The sequence below is a fragment of the Arvicanthis niloticus genome, chromosome 24 (genome assembly GCF_011762505.2).
Source record: "Arvicanthis niloticus isolate mArvNil1 chromosome 24, mArvNil1.pat.X, whole genome shotgun sequence".
NCBI classification, from domain to species: Eukaryota; Metazoa; Chordata; class Mammalia; order Rodentia; family Muridae; genus Arvicanthis; species Arvicanthis niloticus.
The window spans coordinates 41414262-41425739 of record NC_133432.1 but is presented as its reverse complement, the minus strand read 5'-3'; the positions used below and the strand labels follow the sequence as shown (position 1 = coordinate 41425739).

The following is an 11478-nucleotide window of genomic DNA, read 5'->3' as shown; positions in this document are numbered from 1 at the left end:
AGGATATCTGTAGCGAACCAGCTGAACCTGGGGGCGGGGGGGGGGGAACAGACAGGGGTTCCCTCTTCACTGCACGTGTGCAGTGCAGATGTACTGAAAACAAACATGTTAAAAATGTGTACATTTCCTCTCATGACTGTGCACACCTGTGCCACTGTCCCTGCCCAGCCTTGGGGAGAAATTTTGAATTGCAGAAGTGCCCAAGAGCCGGTGCACGCCTTTAATCCCAGCACTTGGGAGGTAGAGGCAGGTGGATTTCTGAGTTCGAGGCCAGCCTGGTCTACAGAGTGAGTTCTAGGACAGCCAGGACTACACAGAGAAACCCTGTCTCGAAAAACCAAAAAAAAAAAAAAAGTGCCCAAGAACTCTAGGCACAGCTAAGAGCTGGCCTGCCACACACTTTGGAAGCAGATGAAAAATGTGCTATCAGGAATTTAGGACCCATGGTAGTCTCCTGGCTCCCATGATGCTTAGCACTAAAGCTTATATCCCATAGTGAATAGTGAAGTGTTGACTCTGGAAACTGATCAAAACAAGAGCAAAAAGCCACAGAAAACCACCTGTCAGAAGTCCCTTAGAGCCATACTGAGGTGGCTGCAGAATGGACCACAGAGATTAGTTCATCATCTGAGAGTCAGCAGCCATTACTAGGAGTTTGAGGAGTTTGAGGAGTTTGAGGGAAGCCTCTTAGCAAAGACAAATCATACTTGCCTACAGGCAAGCAAAAGCAGAACAAGCGTTAGCAAAGCCACTAAAAATATTTACCTTTCTCACAAAGCTCCTACAGGATATGCTCAGAACAAAGGCATGCTTTGTTTCTACTTGGTCTGACTCCCAGGTAGTCCAGCTTGACCTTGAACTCACCACCGTAGGTGAGGATTTCCTCAAACTCCTGATCTTCCTACCTCTACCTCCTAAGGACTGGATTACAGTTGTGTGCACCACACCCAGTTTAAAACAAGCCAAGGAAGAAAATACAAGTTCAGGGAACAAGGCACACAAGAAGACAAGGATGGGTGGAGGCTGAGGGTGTAAAATGGGCCCAAGGAGACACCCAGTCTTACGGCAGAACAGAGCGGCAGTACCAGTACGGGGAAGATGTCATCACAAAGAGCAAGGCCCTGGAGAGGAGCGGCATGCTTGTGACACCGGAAGGAGCTTGGAGATTAATTCCTAATTAAAACTTCACAATTTAAAAGATAAGGCAAGTGGAGCAAGCTGGTTATACACCTGTAGTAGACAGATGTTCCAGCACACAGAGGCAGGAGGATTGCCACAAAGTTCAAGGCCAGCCTGGTCTACACAGCAAGTTCTAGGAAAGAGTGTGTGTGTGTGTGTGTGTGTGTGTGTGTGTGTATACATATATGTGTGTGTTTTTGTAATGATTGTGTGTGTATGCACGCGTGTGTTTGTGTGTATAGTGTGTATGTGTGTAACCCGACTTTGATGCAGATAATACCTAGTCAAAATACAGCTATGACCAGTGACTTCATCACATGTGAACAACATAGTTCATGATACTCTAAAATGCACCTTTATTTTTATTTTAGTATCTTAGGAATCAGGATACATTGTGGCGCTAATTCTTTTTCTCACTCCTGTGGCAGAACGCTAGACCAAGAACAACTGAAGAGAGGAGGGCTCAGCTTGCCTTCCCCAGTTTACTCACTCAGGATCCTAGCCCATAGTCATGCTCACAAGTACAGTGTTCTTCTACTTCAAGTAACCTAGCTTGATAACTCCTCAGAGGGTGCCCAGAGGCTTATGTCCTATGTTATTCTAGATCCTACCAAATTAACAATATTTACCATCCTAGTTTCAACGGGTGCACTTTAATTCTTTTGTAGTGCTTCACAAACTATTGTTAAAGGACTAGAGAGATGACTCATGGGTAAAGGGAATTGGCTGTTCCTGCAGAGGACCCAGGTTCAGTTCCCAACATCCATGTGGCAGCTCACAACCATCTTTAATGTCTAGTTCCGGGGGGTGGGGGTGGAGGGGGGAATCTGACGCCCTCTTCTGGCCTCCACAGGTAATGCATGCATAAGTTGCACTTCGATGTAGGTAAAACACCATACACATAAAATAAATATATATATTTTAATTAGGCTAAATCTCATGATGGTGGACAGGTAAGACAGGAAGAAATACAAAAATTTGAGGGGCAAGAAAGCGTGAGGAGGGGGAGAGCTTTTCCCCGACTGCCATAGCAACATCTGGAGTCTCCAAATTAAGATAACAAAGACACAGCTTTTAAAATGTATTGCCTATGAATGATTGCTCCAAACGCCGGCAGTACAACTAAACTCAGCGATGGAAGTAAGAGTGGTCCAGGAGGTCACAACTTTGTGATTTTTCTAGAAAAATTTAACATGTGGACTTTAAAGCCACCTCTGTGACTTTTGGAATAAAAGTAAATAAACATAAAAACAGTGAAACGAAACTCTTCTGCTCCCGGCCGCACAGAACGGTAATTTTCAGGCTGTGGAGATCGAAGGGGCTTCTCCACTAGACTAGACGCCTGACAGGTCTCTCTGTCCTCCCAGGTGATTTTAAGAAGCCAGGCTGCCAGGGACAATGCATGTCACCTCAGCCTCTGTCTTAGCACCAGGGGCAGCCTGACTCCTGCCTCTCAGATGACATACAGCTATGCACTCGGGAGAAAGTCGAAACCGCAGCGTGCAGATAGATGCTCCAGTGACTCAGCCCTGGTGAGAGGAAGGAAGCCGGCGGTTGGTCCAGCAGGTGGGGAGGTCAGCAGCGGTTCTGGAAGCTCGGCCTTCTAGATTCCAGAGGATGAGCCCAGCATCCCCCCACACAGAGAGATTTGCATCCGCGTCTGGGAATCACGCGACAAAGGGTCCTCTGCACAGTCTGGCACTGGGGGATGCTTGGCTCCTGCTTCTGCAAAGGTCCTCCGGCTGTCCTCTGGGTTCCCACCTGGTGATTCATTACTCCCAGGTTCCCACGGCCAGCTCCACATGAGGACCAGGTGTGCTGGGGAGGGGGGAGGTGGAGGGTGAAGGGGCAGCCTTTTATGGATGTTGCAGGGATTGGCAGGGGGGTCCTACTCCACGGAGCCTGGCATGAGCACCAGTGTCCCACACGTCTCAAATGCACGGCTCAAGGTCCAGCCTGCGGCTCAGCAGGGGACCACGGGAAGCAGTGCCCCGCCTCCCTGCAGGAGATCTGGGATTGGGCAGGCGGGCAGTTAAGTAATTTAAACAGGCTGGGCAACCAAAACTGACTTCCCGTGGAAACCGCTCTCTCCCTCGTAGGTCCCTTTTCTCCCTAGCCCACTGTCTGTGGTTTCTACCTCTGAAGCCTTCTACTTACCTAGATTGATAATCTTGTGGTTGGGTGCAAAGGACACCAACAGCAGTCTATGAGTAAACAGTAAAGTCGTTAGGCTTTCTGTCATTCCCAGGCCTGAGTTAAAACATGCTAACCTGCCTTGCTAGAGGCGTCGGGAGTCCCCAAAATCTTTAACCTTAGTGGTCAGGGGGCTTCCAGACCCAACCTTCCTGCGCCCCAGCTTCCGGCCTTTGAAAGTGCATCTTGAAGGTATGAGGTGCAACCCTGGGGCTATCTCAGGCTCTTCTCTCCTCAAGGAAGAGGAGACTGCACTCCCAATGTAGGGTGCTTAGCTGCTTTCTCATCCTTCGGAGGAGACAGTCCCCTCTATCCACCAGCTCTATTTTGAAGGGCGCAGACCAGTGGAAAGCCTTCTTTTCACAAGCCAAGGACATGTCCTACTTAAATGAGAAAAACGGTCCCTGGCTGTCTACTGGGTTACGGTGTGTAACTAATTTAATCTAGTTTGTAAAATGCCTAGGAAAGTACAGAATAGTCAGATGACTGCAACGGATTTCCTTTGATCTCTTTGAGTCTAGCAACCCAAGCAGCATTGGGCGGCAGGGAGCAAAGTCAGGGTAGGGAGCTTGCAGCAAGACTAGTATCTACAGGTTGGGTCTGCAGTCCTGTCCCACCTCACCCCTCCCCATCCATCTGCCACACCCCATTCCCCACGCATCTCACACACACGCACGCACGCACAAATACACACACATACAGAAAAAAAACTCGAGAGGTGCTCTGTGGAGGGAGACCCACAATTGGTATGTGTCCAGGGCAGCTATAGTCCTGGCTACCGGATAGGCTGAGGCCCCCTGAGGAACCTTGGGCCTAGGGGTTCCAGGTCAGACTTGGCAGCAGAGTTAGGGTTAGGGTAAGAAAAATGGGGGAAGGGGAGAGAGGAAAGAAGGGAAGTATATGGTATACATTCTGGGTTCCAGTCTCAACACCACAATTGTTTTTAAGTAAGACAGAAGTTAATGGCTCTGTGTAAGAGCCCTGGCCCCTCTTCCTGAGGACCCCAGTTCCATTCCCAGCACCCACATATGGGCTCACAACCATCTGTAACTGTAGCTCCAAGAGATGATACTCTTCTGACCTTGACAGTCACTGCACATCCATCCATCCACACAGGCAAAACACTCATGCATATAAAAATGTTGTTGTTGTTGTTCAAGACAGGGTTTCTCTGTGTAGCCCTGGCTGTCCTGGAACTCACTCTGTAGACCAGGCTGGCCTCGAACTCAGTGATCTGCCTGCCTCTGTCACCTGAGTGCTGGGATTAAAGGCGCACGCCACCATTGTCAAGCTGAGTAAGAAGAATTTCACTGAAACTACACAAATGTTGTGGGTCCAACTTATTAGGATTGCCATTCACTATAGATTCTAGCCAAGTCTGATTCACTAACTTGTTCTCTCTCTCTCTCTCTCTCTCTCTCTCTCTCTCTCTCTCTCTCTCCCTCTCCCCTTTCCTCCCCCTTCCCTCCCCCTCTTCTCTTCCCTCTCTCCTTCCTTCCCTCCTTTTCATATTTATAAAGAACAAGCAGTTCTTGCTTCAGCTTTAGAAGTCTTTGGAGATGTAAGGTCAAGTGTCCTGCATCTGGCAAAGACCATACTGCTTCATCCCATGGTAGAAGGCAGAAAGGTGGTTGGGACTTGGGTCTGGCATCCACCCCACCAGAAGAGGGAGCCCTCAGAGCCTCACCACCTCTGAAAGGTCCCTCCTCAAAGCACTTTATTTATTTATTTTTTCGAGACAGGGTTTCTCTGTGTAGCCCTGGCTATCCTGGAACTCACTCTGTAGACCAGGCTGGCCTTGAACTCAGAAATCCGCCTGCCTCTGCCTCCCAAGTGCTGGGATTAAAGGCGTACTCCACCGCTGCCCGGCATCAAAGCACTTTATGAGTGAAGTTTCCAACCCAGGATCTGACGGGATATATCCAAACCACACTGTCCTTCAATGTCTAGCTTTCTCTTATTACTGCCCTAATTGACAAAATATATAGTATATCTTTCAAGGGCTGGAGAGAAGGCTCAGCAGTTGCGAGCTCTTTCTGCTCTTCCAGAGGACCCAGGTTCAGTTCCAGGCACCGATATAAAGGGTCTCATAGCTACCTACAACTCCAGCTTCAGGGAATCTGACACTTTCTTCTGGCCTCTGTGGGCACTGCATTCATGTGCACAAACCCCTACACACACACACACACACACACACACACACACACACACACACACACACGTGCACGCATCTTTAAGCTAATACAAATATATCTTTTTAAAATCACATGTGTTTCTGATCTACAACGTGGTGTTTATAAATATGGATATTTTAGCTTTCTCATAACAGATATAGCCCTAGGGACTCAAAATATATTTGTTCTTCAGTGATAAACAAGATGTTGGTGTGGTTTACACTGGAGGAAGCATGAAGGATCCTGGTCGATGTATCACATCCCAGCGGTGACCTCGGAACGGGGCATCACTCCAGCATGAAGAACTCTCCCACAGTCACAGTAGTCTGGACTATCGCAGACCTAAGTAGGTGGTCGGGAAGTGTATGTGGGAGCTCCTCACATCCTCTGTCACTCACATTGTCCACATCTGGAATTCCACATATGGAAAAGTGCCGGTGGGCAGATGTGGCCACCCAGGCACTGATGCATGTCACCACTGAAAGCCATGAAGTCATCAGTTGTAGCATCCTGTCTACTGTGGTCCACTGTGGTCCTTGCTGCCATAGGCAACTGAAGACTAACACTCCTGGGGATACAAAGTTCCCTCCCTTACAAGTCGGCTTACCTTGTTTCCTCGGAGACTCTAGCTTAGATACAGTTCAAAGAAAACTGTTTCGCTTCCAATTTATATTTACTTTATATGTGAATATGTGCCTGCATGCATGTATGTGTGTGCTTGGTGTCTGTGGAGGCCAGAAGTGGGTGTCCAGTTCCCTGGAACTGGAATTACAGGTGGCAGTGAGCTGCTTGGTGGGTGCTAGAAACTGAGCCTGGGTCCTCTGCAAGAGCAGCCAGTGCTCCCAACCACTGGAGTCCCATAAGTTAAGGCTAGCCTTGAACTCATGACCTTCCTGCTTCCTCGTCTGTGGAGTATCTTACTGCTGTGTACCACCTCGGCCTGTTTCACTTGGTAGTCCATTCCTTGGCTTTAGTTTTTCCTTTTAGACATACGGAATACAAACTGTTCTTGCTTCCGTGAGCCAGGCCTTACAGTATCTAAGGACAGTCATGCAAAACTAACCCAGTCCTCTCTTCTTTGGTTTTAATCTTAGTTCTTCCAGCCATTTCTTAAACAGAAACTAGATTAGCTCCTGTTTTGGACAGATTTCTCCTCAAGCAGTGAACCGAGCTGCACCCTGGGAAAGCAAGGGTGAATTAGCCCCCTGCTAGGAATGTCTTACCTTGGGTTGACAACGTAATTTTCTTTCCTGGGGATGCTATTGGAGAATAAGCCTTTACTCCATTGATTCCTGATTCTCCCTGACTAGTCATTAACCAAAAGATGACAACAAGTCTCTTCTCTTCATTCTTGTTTCTTATTGACAGCTAATCTGACTAACTTGCCACTGAGGTTTCAACGGTTTCCCACACAAACTGTTAAAGGGGCCGAAGAAATGGCCCAGAAGTCAAAAGAGCTCGCTCTTCTAGAGGAGCTGAGTTGGGTTCCCAGCATGCACATTGGGTGGCCTGAACCCACCTGTAACTCCAGCCCCAGGGAATCCCACCCTCTCCTCGGGCCTCCAGAGGATCCACATGAATGGCATAGACATGGTGAGACCTATAAGTTGATAATAAAATAAACCTTTAAGAAAAAGACAAATTAATATTGTGGTAGGGAGCCAGGCAGGGTGACGCTTCTGTAACTTTAGCGCCCAGGAGGCTGAGGCAGGGTGATTGCTGTGACTTTTAAGGCCAGCCTGGGCTACATATTCTGTCTCAAGACAGAACGGTAAGTAGCTAATCACAGCCTTCAAAGCAAAGAACTCCCCATTCACAAGGTTACCTAATCTGCTAGTAAATAATGGAGCTGAGGTTAGGTTTAATTCTGTCTGCCCAAAGTCAAGAGATAGATAGACTCCATCCCCTCAGGAGTTACAGCGCACAGGACACTGGGGGCAAGCTACTTTTTCAGACGTACATAAAGACCTGGGAGAAAAGGGGGTTGGGATAAGTGAACACCAGAGGTAAAGTCACACTGCAAATGGCCCAGCCTCAGGCTCCATGTGCTTACAGGATCCAAACCAAGAATGAGGGCCACCGAGTGTTGAGGTACAGAAAAGACAGGATGGAAGAGCTGGGGCAGGCTTCATCAGCATCTCAGGAGTGGGGTCACCTCTATCTTCTTAGTGTCATCATGCTACCTTGCTCTCAGAATCCCGGCTCTGTCAGCTCCAGTGAGAACAGCTCTTAGGGAAGGGACTTACCACAGAGGAAATCTGGCAGGAAAAAAAAAAAAAACCCGACAGGGATAATGGAGCCGTATGAGGACAAATATAGACGCTGCTTTAAGGTTTTTTTTTTTTTCTCACCCTGATTGGCTAGTGTAAAACCCTCATTTACAACCTTGACAGAGCCCCGACTAATTTCTGTCGTTGAAACGGCTTTTTATAGTCACGGCATCAAGATGTAGAATACATTTCCTCTTCTTCCCCAACATATCACATTTCCTGGCAGAGATATGTAGCAGAAAGCACCAAAAATTTTTATAATGAGAACAAAATCGAGATTCCCCCCAGCAGCCTTCTCCTGAAGATGACTTCTTCCTGCTGGTTAGCCCCCTGCTTTAACTTTATCCTAGTGACTCACAAGCTAAACTTTGATTTCGGCATCCTCCAGTTGTATTACAGGGTCCTGTCTGCACAGGATGGGGCCCAGGACCCTAAAGGTTTCTAAGTAGTAAGATTGGCCCCACTGTCCCTTCCCACTTGAATTCCAGGGAAAAGCTCCAGGCTGGCCTTCTTCCTCTTCCATCTTGATTTAATTTATCTCCTCTCTAAGATTTACCTCTTTGAAACCGTGTGTGTGTGTGTGTGTGTGTGTGTGTGTGTGTGCGCGCGCGCGCGCGCGCGCGCGTGCGCGCGTGCGTGTGCTTGTGCACACGTGCTTGCGGCTGTGTGGAAATGCTTAACTATTCCAGGAAAAAAAACATGGTGTCTGTAATCTCCTTTAGGGGTTAAAAAAAAATCAAGTTCAAATCTAAAATACCACAAGATGCTATACGCCAGCCACACGAGGGGTCTCTGCTCAAGAGCCGGGAGGCCTCGCAGCTGCCAGCTGAGTCACTGTGCTGTTCTTTCTGCCCTGAAACCTCTTTCCCAGCTCAGCTCTGCTCGGTGACTAACTCCATCAGGAATATGACCCAGTTTGCTTGGCAGGATGTGATTTTTTTTTTCAAACTCACTGCTCTCTCTGGTCACGATTCTCTCTCAGGCATTTAGCAACTCCCTCTTGGCACCCGTCTGGTGCCGAGCCGGATTGATAACTCTCTCCCCAGCTGTTCCCTTCCAGCCGGCCCTCCTCTTTCTGGTAAATCCATATTCCATTTGCTTTTCTGCAGCAGCCTGCTATCTCTAGGGTCTCCTTAAAATAGATAAACACTGCTCTCCAAGGGAAGTCTCGAGGCAAAACCCACAGCACATACCAGCCCTGTAATCTGCTCCAGAAGGCGGTCGGATAAAAAGAATGGAGCCACCCACCCGTGCAGGCTTTTATCATTTACCAAGCACTTTTGACCCACATGGTCTTATTTAATATTCTCAATAAGCCATAATGCAGGTATAAGGGCTATTTCCACCTTATAAAAAGGCCCCTAAAGAAGTAAAGAATTCTGTGCAGGAAGTAGGGCCAGGACTGGGGCCTGTTCTTCTGAAAACAGCTATGTAAATTGTATTTGGTCAGACACACAGGGCCAAGAATGCAGCTCCAGGGCAGAGTGCTTTTCCACCACACATACAGGGCCCTGGATCCAATCCTCAGCACCTCGAGGGGTTAAAAACTAGACATAAGGCTCTTTGGTGTTCGCTTCGATGGGTTCTGGCAAAGGGCATCTCCCATCTAAAGGCATGGGACCAGAATGTTTTGAGTTTAAGAATTTCCCCAGTTTGGGACCATTTCCTTGTACATGATGATCTCATCTTGGGGATAGCAGCCAAGTCCACATACCACATGTGTTTGTGTTTCCTATACGTAGCCTGAAGTAAGTTTGCACAGTTTAGTATACCTGTGTAATGGCCGGGCCCTGTCCCGTGTCATCAGGCTTGGAGCTTTCCACTTGTGGCTTCTCATACAAACTCAAAAAGGCTTCAGTATTTCCAATTTTGTTCTTTTTCTTGTGCACCGAGCTATGTCTCTGCAATCAACAAAATAGGTACCACGGGTTCCCCTAAAGAAGACCTTTTCCCAGTTAAACAAAAGACCCCATTCCTTCAGGGGATGGCAGAAAGTTCCTACTTGCTAGAAGGGGTATTGCTCTCCTTCTCTCCAGCAAGAAGAATTAGTGACCCTTCATTAACATATGACTATGGTACCTATTGGTCAGTGCCTAGCCTCAAGGCTCCCCAACCCCCTTAACACCCCCCCACACACACCCCCACACACACACCACACACACACACACACACACACACACACACACACACACACACACACACACACAATCTTTCCCCTGTTGCTTCTCCTTGCTTTCCCAGGAGGCGGCCTCTGCAGTTTGGGATAAACTTCCTTTTTTTCACCCACTGAGTGATTATTTTGGTTTCTTTACTGAGCCCATTTTCACTCGGGTCCCACATGACAGATCTAGCTGGAGGTGATGGATGTTTTACGTGGGTTTCAGCAGGAAAAAAAATGGTCATAAAGTTAAGAAAGGAAAGGCAAGAGTTATGCTTTAGAGGGCCTGGAGATACGGGCTCAATGGTTTAGGGTGGGTACTGATGTGTTTTGTAAAGCCAAGGGTATGTTTTGTAGAGTGTGGTGTGGTCCCGTGGGAGGGGTACCACCTCTACAGGCCCATGTTGAGACATCCCTTCCCCCTGAGGGACCAACCATACAACCAGTCTAGTATAAAATAGACTTTATTTGGGGGCATGGGACGTGGGGCTGAGAAGGGAGTCGAGGCAGAGAAAGAGGAGAGAGAGAGAGAGAGAGAGAGAGAGAGAGAGAGAAGAGAGAAAGAAGTGAGAGAGTAGGTGAGGGAGGGGAGGTGAGGGGAGGCTGCTGGACGGAACACATGGAGAGAGAGGTGGGAGAGGGAAAGGAAAGAGGAATAAAGAAGTCAGAGAGAATAGAGTCAGAGAGAAGGAGGAGCGGCCAGGCCAAACAGTCCTTTTTATAGCAAGCCAGGCCTTCCTGACTGTTGCTAGGTAACTGCTAGGCGGAGCCTAAAAGGAATGGTAACAGGTACTGTTGTGGAGAATCAGGGTTCAGTTCTACCACCCGCACTGTGGCTCACAACCATCTGCAATTCCAGTTTCTGGGGATCTAATGTCCCTTCTGGAAACTGCAGTTGTGCGGTGCACGTACGTACACGAAGTCTGCAAAAACACTCCTAGGCACAGCACAAAAATAAAAAGTCATTGTTAGACTTTAAATCTAGGATGTCTTCTACAGGCTTGTGTTTTGAATATTTGGGCTCCAGTCTGGGGCACTAACTTTATAAAATGGGGCCTGGCTGAGAATGCACCAGAGACGGGCCTTTCACCGTTACAGTTGGCTTCCCCTTGCAAGTCTTTGCTTCCCGCTGGTCCCTGTGGTGGGCAAACAGCCACCACACATTCCCAGCACCACTAACAGACGTGTTCCCTATCGCCTTCCCCGACGTGACAGACCAAAATCTGAAACTCTGAGCCAAACTAAACCTTTTCTCCCTCAGGTTTTTTCGTCAGCAGTTCTGGTCACAGGGAACTATACAATCACCAAGCTTCGGCCTCACCGTTTCTAAAACCTCCTGGCTTGCCTTCAACTATCAACACAAGGATCTAAGGCTACTAGTTTAAAAATAAATAAAATTTAAAAAGCCCTGAATTTCATATCAGAAAAATTCACTTTTGTGGACTCATGATACCCATTAGGCATCTAGATCCAATACCTAGAAGCTTTGTAAGCAAGACCTCCA

General features: G+C 47.9%; 1 long non-coding RNA gene across 2 annotated transcripts; it reads left to right on the top strand.

The window, feature by feature from the left end:
- The first annotated feature begins 2434 nt into the window (after positions 1-2434).
- LOC143438210 (uncharacterized) lies at positions 2435-11478 on the top strand. 2 transcript variants are annotated; one of them, XR_013107205.1, is made up of 5 exons: positions 2435-2470; positions 2547-2711; positions 5740-5892; positions 6915-7139; positions 11236-11478. It is a non-coding gene; the product is annotated as an uncharacterized LOC143438210 (long non-coding RNA). The 2 variants fall into 2 exon arrangements; XR_013107204.1 differs by lacking the exons at positions 2435-2470; positions 2547-2711 and adding an exon at positions 2860-2992.